This window comes from Portunus trituberculatus, chromosome 16 (assembly GCF_017591435.1).
Source record: "Portunus trituberculatus isolate SZX2019 chromosome 16, ASM1759143v1, whole genome shotgun sequence".
Classification (NCBI taxonomy): domain Eukaryota; kingdom Metazoa; phylum Arthropoda; class Malacostraca; order Decapoda; family Portunidae; genus Portunus; species Portunus trituberculatus.
Window position 1 is genome coordinate 11,152,891 of NC_059270.1, and position 17,554 is coordinate 11,170,444.

General features: G+C 42.6%; 1 protein-coding gene across 5 annotated transcripts in view; it reads right to left on the reverse strand.

Moving 5' to 3' along the window:
• The window catches only part of LOC123504666, a 156,727-nt gene that overhangs the window by 97,655 nt on the left and 41,518 nt on the right, over window positions 1-17,554 (reverse strand). For 4 of the 5 annotated variants that reach the window (XM_045255428.1, XM_045255423.1, XM_045255425.1 and 1 more), the window contains one exon: window positions 8,348-8,351. The exons of the other annotated variant lie outside the window; for it this stretch is intronic. The gene's annotated coding sequence lies outside the window, so the exon portion shown is untranslated. The remainder of the gene's footprint in view (window positions 1-8,347; window positions 8,352-17,554) is intronic. 5 annotated transcript variants of the gene reach the window in all.

A 17,554-nucleotide genomic window follows, 5' to 3' on the forward strand; every position in this document is an offset into this window, starting at 1 on the left:
ACTAAACCGAATAAATGAAAACACTCGTCTAATAAATGATAAAAAAAATAATGAAATAAGACAAAATTCAATTAAAAAAACACACTAGATTAAACCATCATAGGACACCAGCACTTACTATGGAACAAAAAAAGAAGGAGCGCAGGATATAGAGATAAAAGATACGTCAGGTTGATAAGGCCTCTGGATACCTCATCTCCATATACAACTCTCGCCGTGCCGGATAAACACATTCACTCACAAACACGCCGAGTTCAACCACAGGAAAGATGTGAGCACCATAGTGTGTGTATGTGTGTGTGTGTGTGTGTGTGTTTAGAAAGAGAAATTAGGAGGAGGAGGAGGAGGAGGAGGAGGAGGAGTTGGGGGGAGGAGGAGGAGGAGGAGGAGAAGCATAATAAGAGGTATAAGATAAAAGGAGATAACGCAAGAACTGATGAAAGAAGAAGAAGAAGAAGAAGAAGAAGAAGAAGAGAGAGAGAGAGAGAGAGAGAGAGAGAGAGAGAGAGAGAGAGAGAGAGAGAGAGAGAGAGAGAGAGAGAGAGAGAGAAAATGCAACTCAAAAGGAAAACGATAAAGAGGGGAAGAAAAAAGAAGAAGAGGAGGAGGAGGAGGAGGAGGAGGAGTGAAAAATGAGATAGATAAGAAGAAGAAAAATGAGAAAGAGAAAGAGCATGACTAGGAGGAGGAGGAGGAGGAGAAGAAGAGAAGTATAATAATAAGTAACCTTTAATTACAGATCCTTATAGGTAGGTTAGGAAACACGACGCCAGTGGCTGACGGAGATCCTTGGAATGTCTGAGAGGCTGACGCTCTGTCCCTAGATGGAAGCCTGGGAGGGGAGCGGGAGAGGGAAGAGTGAGAGAGAGAGAGAACGTCAGCCAGCAAGGAAAAAAGGAAGGTGGGAGATGAGGCGTGGAGGAGGAGGAGGAGGAGGAGGAGGAAGAGGAGGAAGAGGAGGAGGAGGAAGAGGTTTCGTGAGACGGGAGGGAGGTAAGGTAAGGTTAGGTAGAGCGTGTGAATATATCTGCATAATGAAGGGTGAATGGTGAGGCGGGGAGACTGGACTGCCCCCAGGGTGTAATGGAGAGAAGAAAGGGCGTGGGCGTGCCGCTGTGGTGTATGTTTGTATGTGTGTGTGGGTACAGAGAGAGAGAGAGAGAGAGAGAGAGTGTGTGTGTGTGTGTGTACAAGGAAAGAGGCCAGATATGGTAATGCGAAGTGAGTTTAAAAGGAAAAGTTATGAAGGTATATCACTAATGAAGCTGCGTACACACACACACACACACACACACACACACACACACACACACACACACACACACACACACACACACACGGTCTATTGCTCACGTGGAACCAGGATACAAGAGCAAACAATTCCAAGGAACACATGACTTCCTAAACACACTGACACATTTTCCGCGGCAGGATAATCGAGAACCAGAGAGAGAGAGAGAGAGAGAGAGAGAGAGCACTTCAAGCAACTACTACTTCTCCTCTCTTCTCTTCTCTCCTCTTTCTATACTCTATCTTCTCTCCTCCATTTCGTCTTCTAACTCACCTGCACAAGTCCCGCCACACCCCGACGCTGTATTTACTGAACCAACACCTCACATGGACTCGACCCCACCACCAGGATTTGATGCCGCAAGCTATACCTCGCCTTACCCCCTTCCCATGCAGCTTTCCTTCCCTCCTCCCCGCCCTTGCACTCAACCAGACCTAGCTAGCCTCTTCCACCCTGTCTCCAACCCGATCCACTCCTCTGCTGAGATGCTCTGAACCTCAAACGCTCTCCACCACTTCACCACTCCACATATCCGTGTTCTTCTTTCTTTATTTTTCCTTCGTTTTCTTTATCTTCAAAATATTCCACTTTTCTGCTGAAGTTTTGGATTTTTTTTGTTTTTTTATTTACGTTTTCTTTAACTGCAAATGTTTTCCACGCTGATATTTTTTTCATTTTCTTTTCTTTGTTCTCTATTTACTCTTGTCTAAAAATATCTCCTATCACTGTTATTTCTCTCTCTCTCTCTCTCTCTCTCTCTCTCTCTCTCTCTCTCTCTCTCTCTCTCTCTCTCTCTCTCTCTCTCTCTCTCTCTCTCTCTCTCTCTCTCTCTCTCTCTCTCTCTCTCTCTCTCTCTCTCTCTCTCTCTCTCTCTCTCTCTCTCTCTCTCTCTCTCTCTCTCTCTCTCTCTCTCTCTCTCTCTCTCTCTCTCTCTCTGCACTCTCTCCTCCATGATGCTTCTCTCCCACTGCATATCCTCTCTCCCTCTCTCTCTCTCTCTCTCTCTCTCTCTCTCTCTCTCTCTCTCTCTCTCTCTCTCTCTCTCTCTCTCTCTCTCTCTCTCTCTTTCTACATACTCTCCCTGCAGCCTCGCTTCCTGTCCTCTCTCTCTCGTCTTCCCTTCCCTCCCTTCTGCATACCCTGTCTGCTGTCTCTCCTCTCAAAACTGCATTCCCTCCCTGCCTCTCTCCCTGCTGTCTCTGCTATCTCCTCTCCTCTCTCTCCCTCCCTCAAGCATACGCCTCTCCCTCCTCATCTTTCTCTCCCTTCCCTCCCTCCCTCTCTGCAGCATAAAGTGTTTTCCAATGACGTCACAGCCGCGAGGAAGTCGTGAGCTAACAGCCGCCGCCACGCCAGCACACGAGGGAACAAACAAGCGGGACGGAGAGCCTTTCCCGCCATACCACCGCCACGGTCTACATTTCGATGCGGTGCTGGCAAGACTTGATTCCTCGCCTCGCACCGCATCGCCTGTTGTGGTTACTGGCAGACGGGGAACTTTTTTGTTCATAAGAAAGGGGAAATGCAGCGTGTTCATAAATTTCATTGTGGGCACATTATTGCGACCTCACTTTTCAGTCTAATGTAGAACTCTCTTGTTGGTTTTCTTTTGCTTTTTTTTTTTCTTCGTCTTCTTTTTTGCGGTCCTACTCTACGCTTTTCAGAAGAGGATTACAAGCACACTTCAAGAACGAGATCGACTCTGCGCTTCTCACAGCTCTTGGTCCTTTTATTCTCTTTTCTTTTACCGAGAATATGCAGCTGATAAAAATAAACCTGCTTCGAATCGCTTGTCATCCGCTGGCTTCATATATACCTTTATACCTTGCCTTACCACAGCAAATTTGTTTATCTCTCCTCAACAAATTCGTGCACTCAATCAAACAGACGGATACACACACAAAAAGGCATAAACTCACTGCCAGACAGATATATAGATAGACAGGTAGAGGTATAGGAGAAAGTAGAGCAGGAAGAAGAGAACGGAGAGGTGACGAAGAGGACATCAAACATCAAGTGGGAAGCCAAAGTAGTAGTAGTAGTAGTAATAGTCGTAGTCGTAGTAGTAGTAGTAGTAGTAGTAGTAGTAGTAGTAGAATCAGTGTGAGTGGTGGTACCGGTATAGCGAGAGTATAATGTGTCAAGAGAAAATAAATACATGATTTCAGGAGATAATACCGATCACTGTGTACACTTTACCTCTTAACCAGGAGGACGAGAAGGAACAAACAGCAGGATTCAGAAGCAGACAGGACACCACCACTCACCTCTGTAACAAAACAAAAATACACATTAAAAACGCACACACACACACACACACAGGAAATACAAACACTACAAAAATTCAAATAGAACTAAATAACAACTGCAAAAAACCACAACACCTCTGACACACCATCATCACCAGCCGTGGCAACAACACACCACACCACCACCACCACCATCACCGCTATCAACAACAACAACAACAACTGGCTGGAAACCTAATACCTTTTGCGCCTTTGTCGGTGTGCATATGAAGTCCTACCTGCTGCTGGCGTATCTAGATCCTGTGTGTGTGTGTGTGTGTGTGTGTGTGTGTGTGTGTGTGTGGGACCAGGAACAAACAAGCAAGGGACAAACGGGGACAGGGCCAAGCACAATCTAAACGAACCAATACTAATCATGTTTGTTGGTCGCCGTCCTTTTCCTTGCCTCACCTTTTCTTGTATTTTACTTTCCCTTCCTTTACCTTCTGTTTCCCTTCCTTTCCTTCCTTATTTTGTTGACACAGTTATTTCTTTCTTTTTTCTCCTTACTTTTCATCCGTGTCTTCCATTCTTGCTCCTTTTTTGTTTCAATTTTTCCCTGTCTTTGCTTTCTCACTTCCTTCTTTATTCATGGGCAATTTCTTCTTCCTTTCCTCCTTCTATAAAACATCCTTTATCTCTCCTTGTGTTCCTACTTCCTTCTTTCAAATTTACATACATTTACTCCATTTCTTCTTCCTCTTCTTTTTTTCCACTCCTTCCAGTTCTTGTTACAGGCCAATAAATCCCTAGGTAATTATTCTTCCTATATGTTCCTACTCATTTCTTCCCTTCACTGGTCAATGATACGGCTCTGCACAGCTAAGAAGGATTTTTTTTTTCTCATCTCACTCAATTAATTCCTCCTTCCAACCTTGCTTCCTGTATATCTTCTACTCTTTCATTCCACATCCCCTTCTTCCTTCTCTCGTCATCCCTCCCTTCTCCCGTCTTCCCCCATTTCTTCCCTCCCTTTCTTCGTCTGGCCCACCCCATTAGGTGGTCCCTCCGTGTGGTGAAGTGTGTCTGTGTGTCAGCCTCGTCTATGTGTGTGTCTGTGCGTGCTCGGAAGTCATGTTGTTCAGGTTTCTTGGAGCAGGAACGAACACTGATGCGCACGATCACACACACACACACACACACTGAGAGATGCTGTACGTACTAGTACATTCCTCTCTCTCTCTCTCTCTCTCTCTCTCTCTCTCTCTCTCTCTCTCTCTCTCTCTCTCTCTCTCTCTCTCTCTCTCACACACACACACACACACACACACACACACACACACATTTCCTCGCTTCGCTTCCCCAAGTTGACCCTGACTCTCTGGACCTAAGCGAGGCCACCACCACCACCACCACCACCACCAGTGTCATCACCACCATTACTACCACTGCTACCACTGCATCAGCGTTGCCGCCATCTTTACCACCACCACTACCACCTCCATCCCTCGTGTCATCACAACCACAATCACCCCAATATTTTCGACAACACCGCCACCATCACCACCGCCGCCACCAACAAACGAACTGGGACCCAAAAAGTTGCACAACAAAAAGGGATGAAAAAATAGAACTAAATAAATAGACTGCACAGCCTGACACTTCCTGACATTTTTCCAATACAGTTCCCTTTTTTTTAAGATTTACCTTCCAGAAACAGCAGCCGCGGGGCCACGCATGTTTCACGGCCTGTTTTCATCAATTCTTGTCTCGGATTCTACACGGGAAATAGAAAAGATACAAAACTAAATGCAGTAATAGAAATATGGAGTCACTCTTCGCTTGTATTAATTAAAAGTGTTTGTGTGTGTTTGAATGATCTGAGGGACATTTATATATTTTTCCTTTACTGGCTTTATTTTTTGTATCTGTGTAATGTCATTGCTTATAATAGATGCTCGTTCTATATGCCACAAAAGGCGAGGAGTCGAAATTAGTCTTACTATAAACTGTTATTTCTATCATTATCATTGTTACTTTCACAAACTCATAATACGTAACATCTATATTCATTCTATTAAGGCACTTTATGTTCTTGATTCACATACACACACACACACACACACACACACACACACACACACAACTTATTTTTTATTACTAAGGAAGGGAGAGATGGCCGCGCCTGATCCCGTCCACCCCACGAAACCGAATCCTGAGAGGGTAATGATGGGTACAGGAAGCCCCGTGAGTCCTAATGGGAAGCCACCAGGGTAACGGGCTTCATGGGGGCCGGTGGCGGGGCGTCGGGAGGGTGATGGGGCGGGCAGGACTACTTGGGGCACCAGGGTAAGAGGTAGGTGGTTGGGTGAAGGGAGGGGTACCTGAGATGGTTGTGGAAGATAACATGACATCCAACACCACCACCTTTCCACTCCTTTTCTTCCTACCCCCGCCACACGCCACTAGCACTGCACCCCTCACTCCTGCTCCACCCTGCCCCTCCTACCTACCTACACACACACACACACACACACGCGCGCGCGCGTATTACTTCAGCATCGCACAAAGGTTCTGTTCCCAGGCTGGTGTCGTTATTACTGTCATTATTATTATTATTATTATTATTATTATCATTATTATTATTATCATTATTACTCTGAGTCTTCATTGAGCTCAGTGACATTATGGGCACCGATGAAAGCTACGAGGCAATTATTTTGATTTCTGCTAGACTTGAACTACGTCTCATTTGCTCCAGACAATCATGCTTTGTAATGGAACTTGCTGCTGTTGTTGTTGTTGTTGCTGCTGCTGCTACTTTTTTGCACCTCCAAAGACAAAACAGTGGGAAATGTTTCAGACCACTGAAATTTAGTTTAGACGTTCCGGTGTTGTGATTTTTGAGGTGTTTAAAGGAGAATGAAATGAAGGAAGCATTTGGAAAGTTTATGAAATACTGAATGATAAAGATAACAACAACAACAACAACAACAACAATAACAATTACTTCAACACCTTCCTTTTTATCACACAAACGAGGCGGACATCCAAAGAAGGAAGGACAAGAGAACACTATGAAAATATTAAATAAATAAAAGATAAACAGGATTATTATTGTTTTCTCTCTCTCTCTCTCTCTCTCTCTCTCTCTCTCTCTCTCTTTTATTCAATGACAAAGTTGATAAGCGTCCCAGTAAGGAGATTTCAGGGACCTCTCTCTTCTTCCTCCCTTTCAGTATAGAGTTATTAATAACGTGGTGCCAAGAGGAAGACACAAGACTATATTATACACAAAGAAATTAGTGGGGGAGCAAGTAATAACAACAATGATAGCAGAAACAGCAGCAGCAGCAGCAGCAACAGCAGCAGCAGCAGCAGAAATAGTAATAGTAGTAGTAGTAATAGTAGTAGTAGTAGTAGTAGTAGTAGTAGTAGTAGTAGTAGTAGTAGTAGTAGTAGAAGTAGTAGTAGTAGTAGTAGTAGTAGTAATAATAATAATAATAATAATAATAATAATAATAATAATAATAATAATAATAATAATAATAATAATAATAATAATAATAATAATAATAACAATAATAACAATAATGGTTAATGGTGCAGCAGGAAAAGGTGCGCACTGCCATTACAAGTAACAGTCATCTTAATGAGACAGGTGAACACTGATGCTGCTGTGAGCCCCGACACTCAAGGTTATTGTTCACTGAGTATCCAATGCGATGGGGAAACTATACACACACACACACACACACACACACACACACACACACACACACACACACACACACACACAGGTGCACGCACGCACACACACAGGTGACTAGTAAATGCGCTTTAACCCCACTACGAGAGCGGAAGCTGACCTCCCTCGTACTTCCGGTGGTGACTGATGGTGTGTGTGTGTGTGTGTGTGTGTGTGTGTGTGTGTGTGTGTGTGTGTGTGTGTGTGTGTGTGTGTTATGGAAAAGCTTACTCTCTTACACCCTTTCAAACTTCCTTCATACCTTTCCTTTCTTGGATATCCTTTTCCATCATCCCTCCTCCTCCTCCTCCTCCTCCTCCTCCTCCTCCTCCATCACCTTCCTCCACATTTTTTTTTTTTTTTTGTGTGTGTGTGTGTGTGCTGCTGTTTTTGTTTTTGTTTCCTGTCAAATATTTGTACCCTGTTGGCTTCTTAAGCACCCTTACCTTGATATTTTGACCTCCCTCACTTATCACCTCTCTCTCTCTCTCTCTCTCTCTCTCTCTCTCTCTCTCTCTCTGCAGCTGTCTAGACATGTGCACCTTCCTGACTCTCCCTCCTTTTGCTCTCCCTGACCACTAACTCACCTCGCCCACGGCCACACACACACACACACACACACACACACACACATACTAATACAAGCTCAGCGTTTTTCATGCCATTCTTTCAGTTCACTATCACGTTCTCAATACTCTTTCTTCTCCCCGTCCCTCGCCTTGAAAGGATATCTCTATCTTTACACTACGCACGTATCCCTCCGCTGCTATTTCCTGGAGGAGAACGCGATACATGTGTTTATTTATTTGATTAACTCTGGAATGTCAGGTCGAATGTGAAGGTTTAAAGTGTGTGTGTGTGTGTGTGTGTGTGTGTGTGTGTGTGTGTGTGTGTGTGTGTGTGTGTGTGTGTGTGTGTGTGTGTGTGTGTGTGTGTGTGTGTGTGTGTGTGTGTGTAGGGTTGGATTATGCTTCCTCTCCTTGGCTTGCCCTAAATTGCCCTAACTTAACATCATACAAAGTAGTTTAGATAAGTTAAATAAATTCCACCACCACCACCACCACTGCAACAACCCATGACCTCTCTCTCTCTCTCTCTCTCTCTCTCTCTCTCTCTCTCTCTCTCTCTCTCTCTCTCTCATGACTCCGTTCTCCATTCTATATCATTCTCTACCTATTAATCGACAGGAAAAACAGGATAAGGGAAACAGCCCGAGCAGTGCACAAACGTGGTCATACGCCCGACAGCGAGGCAGAGCGGCGAGGAGGAGAAGCCACTGCCAGCGAGACGAACGGCGGAGCAGCTGCTGGTAATGAAGTCTCCGTAGCCTCCTTGAGGGGATGGCGGGCACGTGTGGAGGTGAAGGCGGCGGTATGAACGCTTTCCATTAGCTGTGCGGAAAGCTGAGAAGGAATAAAGGAAGGACAGAGGAGGAAATGCACGAAGTTGATAATGATTGATTCTGTCGTTTGGTTGTGTTGCACGGAGCTCCACAAATACATGATGCTGTCAGAGTGGGATAAAGATAGTGATAGGGTTGATGATAATGATGGTTATGATGATGATGATGATGAGCATGATGATGATGATGATGAGCAAGAACAACACCAACAAAAGATGACAACGATAAGAACAAGAACCAGTCCTGACATTTAAATGAAGATGCTCAGCAAAAAATTTAAAAAGTCGGTTGCCTCAGCTTAAACACACACACACACACACACACACACACACACACACTAGAAAAGGCCACACTCAATTTATTAGTCACTGATATTAAACTTTCTGGCCACTAACTCATTTTTTTCAATCATTTGTTTTACTCATTACGTTTCGCTTCTACTTTCACAATTAAACTCTCTCTATCTCTCTCTCTCTCTCTCTCTCTCTCTCTCTCTCTCTCTCTCTCTCTCTCTCTCTGAATCTTAACTTTTACTGCATTCACTTATCTCTAATCTCAACATCATTTTCATCACCACCACCATCACCACCTCCTCCTCCTCCTCCTCTTCTTCTTCTTCTTCTTCTTCTTCTTCCTCCTCCTCCTCCTCCTCCTCCTCCTCCTCCTCCTTATAAATGAAATCCATGCAAACTGACTGAGCGTGGAAACATGGGCGAGAAAAAGTAGTAGACAAGGGAGAGAAGAGGAGAAGGTTGGGTGCAGTGGCGTGAGGAGGATGAGGTGCGGCAGGACATGGCCGGCCGAGCAGCGACAAGAAAGAAAACAAGACCCGAAAGAAAACGGAGAATCACCGCACCTCACGATTAACTGACCAAGACAATGCACATACACACATACACACACACAAACACAGACCAGCCGCTTCACCACCCTTGCCTCTCCCCTTGTTCCGCCTCATTTAACGCTCAAAGAAGACCAACAAGAGCATTCGACTCCACCTACCAGTCTTCACCTCAAGCATCATCACTACAATCACCACCAGCTAAGTAGACAATAGGTCACTCGTTACATCAAATACGGAAGGTTTCGCGAGCTCCCTCCTTCATCCCGTGCCTCCTGATGGAAAGCCACGATAATTTCAGCAATGTGCAAATAAGTAATAAGAGTGAAGAGTGAAGAGTTACTGTTTGAGGCATGCTGGAAGGCGGAAGGAAGCGTCAGGAGAATGTGGGCAGTGTTTGGAAATGTTGTGACCTTTTAGTTAGGACGCTGGATGATATTGAAACTTCTTATTCATAGTGCAGCGATCTTCCACGCGTGCCTCTTCCAGTAAAAGCGTCATCTACTCTTATTCTGTCTTGTAACTTGGGAATATTTCGATCATCCATAATAAATACCAATCGTGATCAAGAAAATTATGGGAAATACTATATAAATACGTAAGGACAGCTTGCAGTTATGGAATGGCAACTTATGATTGGTAAAGGAAAGCAGGATAGATACAGAAGTAGAATAGGATATATAAAAGGTTAAATTTGCTTCGCTGATATGAAATAGATTAACAACTTCTAGACATGAGTAGAGAAGGCTGGGGAAGTTTGCCCTGTACTGGTATACTAAAGACTAGTCATTAGATGCCGCACACTGATGATGCTGATCACACAAACCATCAATTGCATTACAACACACTCCGTTTATAATGAGAAATACAAAGGAAGCATTAGCAGCATTAGTCACAGGAAGCAAATCACCGTTCGAGGTTTTTCTTTATTTCACTCATTGCTTACAGCGCTAGCAATGAGTGAATGAATAAGAGGGATGGGTGTTACTCAAGCTGTTATTCATGTAAGGCTTTCCGTGCGTCCCTCCGTCCGTCCACCCTACCCTTGCCACGCGCCATTATTCATCATTGCACAACGCGTGGTTTCCATAATGCTGCGCTTCATGTGTGTCAGGCGGCTTAGTGTTTACAGGCAAGAGTGAATAATACTACGAAATTGTCTTGAAGAATAATATACTTATACCCATTAAGTTGAAAAGTGAAAGTATTTAGGAAGTGAGAGAACAATACACAATAATGCGACACGCAGAAGTAGGAAGAAAGTGAAATTTGTTAATCATCATAAAAGGAAAAATAGGAAATGAACAGCATGAGAAAATAGATGTACAACAATCCAATGATGCGTAAGAAGTAACGGCAAAGTGGAGGAAAAAATTATACATTACCGCAACTCAGTGCAAGAAAGGAAAGTAGAATTTGCTCGTCAGAAAAAAAAAAGTTAAACAAAAAAAATACATTAAGAAACAAAGAATATACATGAGTCAACAAATACAATAGAGGTAGGAAAATAAAGAAATATCGCCAAATTTTATTGTAAAAGAAGATACGTGGAAGAAAGTGAAAGTAGATAACTAGAAAAATAATAATAAAATAAAACATACACAAGAATCCACTAAAAACGTAATAAGCAGCGTGGGAAAAAGAAACATTATCCAGAAACTAGACAGAAAAAAAGGCAGCAGATAAAATTACGAAAAATAGAAGAAAAATTGGAATCCGTCATGCTTTAAGGCGAGAGAGAGAGAGAGAGAGAGAGAGAGAGAGAGAGAGAGAGAGAGAGAGAGAGAGAGAGAGAGAGAAAACCTTACGTCATTGAAGCTTAGGAAGACAAAAACAGTTCAAATGTCATCCATGTAGTTTAAAGGTGAAGAAAAAGAGACGACGATAAGAAGAGCGAGACGTGAAAAAAGGGAGAGACAGTAGCAGTAGTGAGATCGTGGGTGTGTTGACAGAAAGAAAACGGAAAGTGAACAAGAACAAGGCTGGGAAAAAAAGAGAGGGGAAAAAAAAGAACAGAGATACCGAGGTGAAGTAATGAATGAGACTCACGCTACCGGAAAGTTGCTGCTGGGGAACCATTCAGACAGGGAAATTAGACAAGAAATTGAATAAAAGAAAATAGAAGGGAAAGTGTATATCAAGGCGATGATGACATTGACACAGACAGAAAAGAAAAAAAAGTATGATGAAACGTAGTATGTGGTTTTCCCAGACACACACACACACACACCAGAGAAGACCAACAAATCAAAAGACTCGCCAACATAAGGGCAAACATACACAAAAATTACTCAAACAAACTCACGAATTATGAGCAAAAGAATGGAATCAGGTAGCACAAGGGGGAGAGAAAACATGAGAAAAGGAAAAAGAGGAGGTGGACAACGAAGGTAGGGAAGAGAGACACTACAGAAGGGAGGAGAGGACAGGACATGACAAAATGAGACAGGACAGAACAAGATCAAGCAAGCCTAGAGAGGACATAAAAGTTAGAAAAAAAAGCAGGAGGGTAAGTCAGAAAGAAAGACAAGAAGAGAGGTGAAAGGGAGAAGAGGAGAGGAGAGGAGTTGCAAAAAAAAAAAACATGAATAAAAAACATGGAAGGGTTTGCATGTATAAGCCAGAGGACAGACAGAACAAGGTAAGAAGAAAAACATGGAAGAAAATAGAGATGGAAAGGAAGAGGAGAGGAGAGGAGAGAGACAAGGAAGAAATAATAAAAATACAACGAGAGGTTTGCAGATCATATCAGAAGTCAGGACAGGACGGAATAAAAGAGAGATAAAAAGAAGAGAGGAGGAAAAGGATGGAAGGAGAGACAAGACAAAAAGGAAGAAAAGATAATCAAAATAAAGGGATGGTCTTGCACGTCCAAACCAGAGACATGTTTGCATCCCCACCTGCAATATTCATGCTCGCCTCATTAGCAGATGCAGGGTCACGGCCACTCATTACAAGAGGCGCCTGTGTGTCCTGCGTGGCGTGGCAGGAGCAAGAGGAGAGGCAGGGATAGAAGTAATACATAGCTGGACAGGCTTTGAGATACAGACATTTGTTATAGAGAACGGGAACTGTTGCTCATTATGTTTTGCTTCGTTTTTTCTATTTAATTGAACTAAGAGCATGAATACAAGTGATACGATTAGCAATGTAAGTGTTAGGAGTCTAGTAGTAGTAGTAGTAGTAGTAGTAGTAGTAGTAGTAGTAGTAGTAGTAGTGGTGGTGGTGGTGGAAGTAAAAGTAATAATAGTAGTAGTAGTCGCAGTAGTAGTAGTAATAATAGTAGTAGTAGTAGTAGTAGTAGTAGTAGTAGTAGTAGTAGTAGTAGTAGTAGTAGTAGTAGTAGTATGATTAAAAAAAAGCCACATTTATGAACGACTAAGCTAAGAACACACACACACACACACACACACACACACACACACACACACACACACACACACAGGCACATAGACACACACGCAGTCAAACTAGAGAGACATTATCAGTGAAAACGACAAAGGAGAAATAGTGAGACCGGAAGTCACCAAAGAGTTCAAGGGTATGAGTAGTAGGAATAGGAGAAGAAGGAGGAGGAGGAGGAGGAGGAGGAGGAGGAGGAGGAGGAGGAGGAGGAGGAGGAGGAGGAGGAGAAATACATAAAAATACATAAAAAGCACAAATACGAAGAAATCTGAGTGTACAGGAAAAAAATACAATATAAAGACAAAATTTCAACACATGACGAGGAAAATGAATGAAAAAAAATGAGGACAAGGACGAGTACAAAGCCAAGAACTAGGAAACAAGGTGAGAAAGAAATAGGAAAAGCTGATAAATCCAACAAAAATATGATAAAAGGGTGCGCAGTTACAAGGAAAAGAGAAAAAAGCACGTAAAACTATGGTAGAATAACGATAAATTAGCAGAATAAGGAAACGAATAGAGGAAAAAACTGAACAATATATTATGAGAAAGGAAGCTGCGACAGATTGTGATAATTGCACCAAAGGGAAAAGATAATGCCAAACTTAATCAAATTTGCATGAGAGAGAGAGAGAGAGAGAGAGAGAGAGAGAGAGAGAGAGAGAGAGAGAGAGAGAGAGAGAGAGATGAATGAAAGATGCAAGGAAAGAAGGAATGAGGATACAGAAAAGGAGAGAAAATAGAAAAACTGAATAAAGAAAAGCCTAAAAAAATAAGCTAAGCGAAGAACAAATGCAAAGAAAAAGAAAGAAAGAAAGAAAGAAAGAGAGAAAGAAAGAAAGAAAGAAAAACTCAAAAGGAATTGACACAACAGTAAAATTTAAAGAGAGAGAGAGAGAGAGAGAGAGAGAGAGCACGCCAAGGCAGCAAGGAGCCAATGAAGGTGAAGGTCATAGGAGGTTCACAATATCTATTCATACAAACACTACGAGGCTCATTCACTCACTCTCTTATTCACCGCAGGCTCTTCTCGTGGTGGTGGTGGTGGTGGTGAAGTCAAATTGGTCTCCTCCTCCTCCTCCTTCTCCTTTTCCTCCACTCCTTCTTACTCTCCTCCTCCTTCTCTTCCACCTTCTACTACTACTACTACTACTACTACTACTACTACTACTACTACTACTACTATTACTATTACTTTGTTTCTTCAGTTTCCCTTGTTATTTTTCCTTTTTTGTCTTCTCCATCTCCTATATCATAAGTGCCCTTTATTATTAGTCCTCCTTCTCTTTCTTTTCTCTTCTCTTTCTGTTCTTCTGTCGTTGTTGTTTCTCCTCTTCCTGTCATCTATCTCTATTACTTTCGTTTCCTCCTTCTTTTCTTCCTTCTCCTTCTCCTCCTTTTCTCTTGCTCCATCTTGTTCTCTTACTTGAACCCTTCCTTCTTTTCCATCCTTCCTCGTACTGCTGCTCCTTCCTATTCCTTCTCTCTCTTCCTCCTCCTCCTCCTCCTCCTCATCCTCCTCTTCCTACGCCATGATGAAAGAAAAACATGTTAAGGATTGTAATATAGCCAACCATTATTGAATTATTTAGAAGAAGAAGAGGAGGAGGAGGAGGAGAAGGAGGAGGAGGAGGAGGAGGAGGAGGAGGAGGAGGAGGAGGAGGAGAAAGCAATGAGCAAAAAATGGATAAGAGAAATTTAATCAAGCAATGTGACAAAAAAGATGAATGAATACAAAAGACAAAAAAAGAGACGTGAATACGGTAAGAGAGAGAGAGAGAGAGAGAGAGAGAGAGAGAGAGAGAGAGAGAGAGAGAGAGAGAGAGAGAGAGAGATAGAGGTAACTAACTCTAAGTGGATGAGTGAGGTGCTAGGAAGGGTAATGAGCTGGGAAGAGAAGAGTTTATGGAGGGAAGGTGAGAAGGGAAGACAGAGAGAGAGAGAGAGAGAGAGAGAGAGAGAGAGAGAGAGAGAGAGAGAGAGAGAGAGAGAGAGAGAGAGAGAGAGAGAGAGTGTGAGGAAGGGTGAGAAGGGAGGAAGACAGGAAGATAAAAATAGGCGGGAAAGAGGATAGGAGAAAAATTGTGGTGTGGGAGATAAGAAAGAAGAGAAAAAGATGAAATAAAGATAGAAAAATAAGAAAGGATAAGGTAGGATAGAGAGGATGGTGAAAGAAGGAAATTTGAAGGAGTAGAAAATATATGGAGAAAGTTTGCTACATTTTAGAAGGAAGGATGGAAGGAGAGAAGGGAGAGGGAAAGTTGAAATTATGGAGGAATGGAAGGATGAGGCAAAGGATAGAAAGGTGGAGATGAAAGACAATAATACAATAATAGAAGAGGAGAATAAAAAAAGAATTAAAAAGAGAGAAACAATATAAAAGAGGAAGAAAAACAAGAGATACAGAAGGAGAGGACTAAGAAAGAAGAGGAAGGAGGAGAAGGAGAAAAAAAAAACATGAGATAGGATAGAAATAAGGAAAGAAATAGGAGGCAACGACACCAGGCCAGACCACACCCACACACAACCTTCACCACCACAGGCACTAGAAGAAGGGAGGGATGGAAACAGTAAACGTTAGAGGAAAGGAGGGAAACAGGAAGGGAGGGAGGGAGAGTGGGAGGGAGAGGAGCTAAATGGCAACGCTACACACACACACACACACACACACACAACAGACAGATTATAGCCACACCCACACGGAAGGCGTCAGAGTAACCGATACACACAAACACACACACACACACACACACGTTCATAAATGTCATCTTATCATTGACTGACAAGCAATTGTGTGTACCTCTGTGATCACTACCTTTCTCCCTCTCTCCTTCCCCTACCACGCCCCAACAACCGCTCACATTTTCCTACAACTAGTACATACATCCTTCAGCTACACTCCCACCCCTGCTCCTCCTTGCCACCTCTCCCTCCTCCTTTATCGTCCTCAACCACTCCTCACTCGTCCGTCTTACTCCAATTTCCTCACTCTCTCTCTCTCTCTCTCTCTCTCTCTCTCTCTCTCTCTCTCTCTCTCTCTCTCTCTCTATTTCTTTAACCTCTTCAATACCATGACACATTTTTATATCAATTTTGCTTACTATTTGGTGATTTTATATATCTTCAGAAACTTATGTGGGGGATTAAATTATTAAAGACTATGGCCATTAATCTTCTGACTTCCATAGACCTTTCTTAATGCAAATAAAAATTGTCTAATCGTACACAAATTTCAAGGTAAAAATGTGTTCCAGTACTGAAAGGGTTAATGTTTTCAATCTCTACATCTTTTTTTCCTTTTTATTTCGCATCATATTTTTTCTATCTTTTCTATCTCCTAGTAACTAAATTCCGCATCCATAAGATAATAATTCTTTAACAAATCTTCTATGGTTCCTCCAGAAAGTCTCTCTATCCTTTCATTTTTCACTCAATTTTTAAGACACTCATTCACTTTTCTATCTGATTATCTCCACACAGCGCCTTTATCTAATACACAAACTATTACCATATTGATGACCATTTATAGTCTCTTTAATTAAGGACAACAGCAGCAGTACATTTATTTTGTTGTTTCTGTACCTCAAGTTTTTCTTTCAAAATCGTGGTTAGTGAGTAGTGTGTAGAATGCAGGTTATAATAGAAGCGAAATAGGTCAGTTGCTGTTTAGAATTACGATGGTTTTTTTCCTTCCTACTCATCCTTCTATCTGATTATTGCCGTTTCTATGACGATTATCACTCCTATACCATCTTCCTCACTCTTAAGGCTACTCATCACCTTAAATCACTCCACTCCTCTACATTTTTCTCTCTGCCACTCATCTTTCTGCTACGATCTTCCTCTTCATACTGATTAACTCTCTAATCTCCTCTTATCTAATCACTCGCAAAAAACCACTACACTCCTCTATCCTCACTCAATTGCCCTACTCCGGCCTACTCACATATCTGCCACTCCTTCCACTCATTCACGTCCTCCCTAACACTCCAAAAATGACCACTCCTTTCCTGTACGCTTCCCATGACTCCTCTAGCCTCACACAGTTGCCCTACTCCGACCTACTCACAAATCTGCCACTTCTTCCACTCACTCACATCCTCACAGTCTCTCCCTAATACTCCTCCAAATATGACCACTCCTTTCCTGTACCCTTCCCACTACTCTCACACACTTCACCTCTCACCCTCTGCCCCTCCACACCCTAGGAAGGTCACCCACGCAGCCCAGACGCCCATAAAGTGTGCAGCCCGAGGAAGCCGGCGCCAGGTAACCTAGACAGACGCTGACGCTGATCTTGAACTGTTTCCAAAATTTGAGGCTTCACTGAACAAGACCAAGGACGCACAGGACATGGCGTTGGTGGTGCTGGTGGTGGTGGTGGTGGTGGAGCATTAAGGGAACATCAAAACGACTATAAAAATGAAAATATAAGGATAAGCAAACAGATAGATGTGTGAATATGTGAAGAAATGTAAAGATGTAAGATCAGTGAATCGGAAATGAAAACTGGTACATTGTGAAGAGGAAAATGAAGAAGATAAATGGAAAAGTAGATAATTAAAGTGATAACTTGACTGTTGTGGCAGTGTGGAAACAAACAGTGTGCATTATATGAAACAAAACACGAGATATAAGA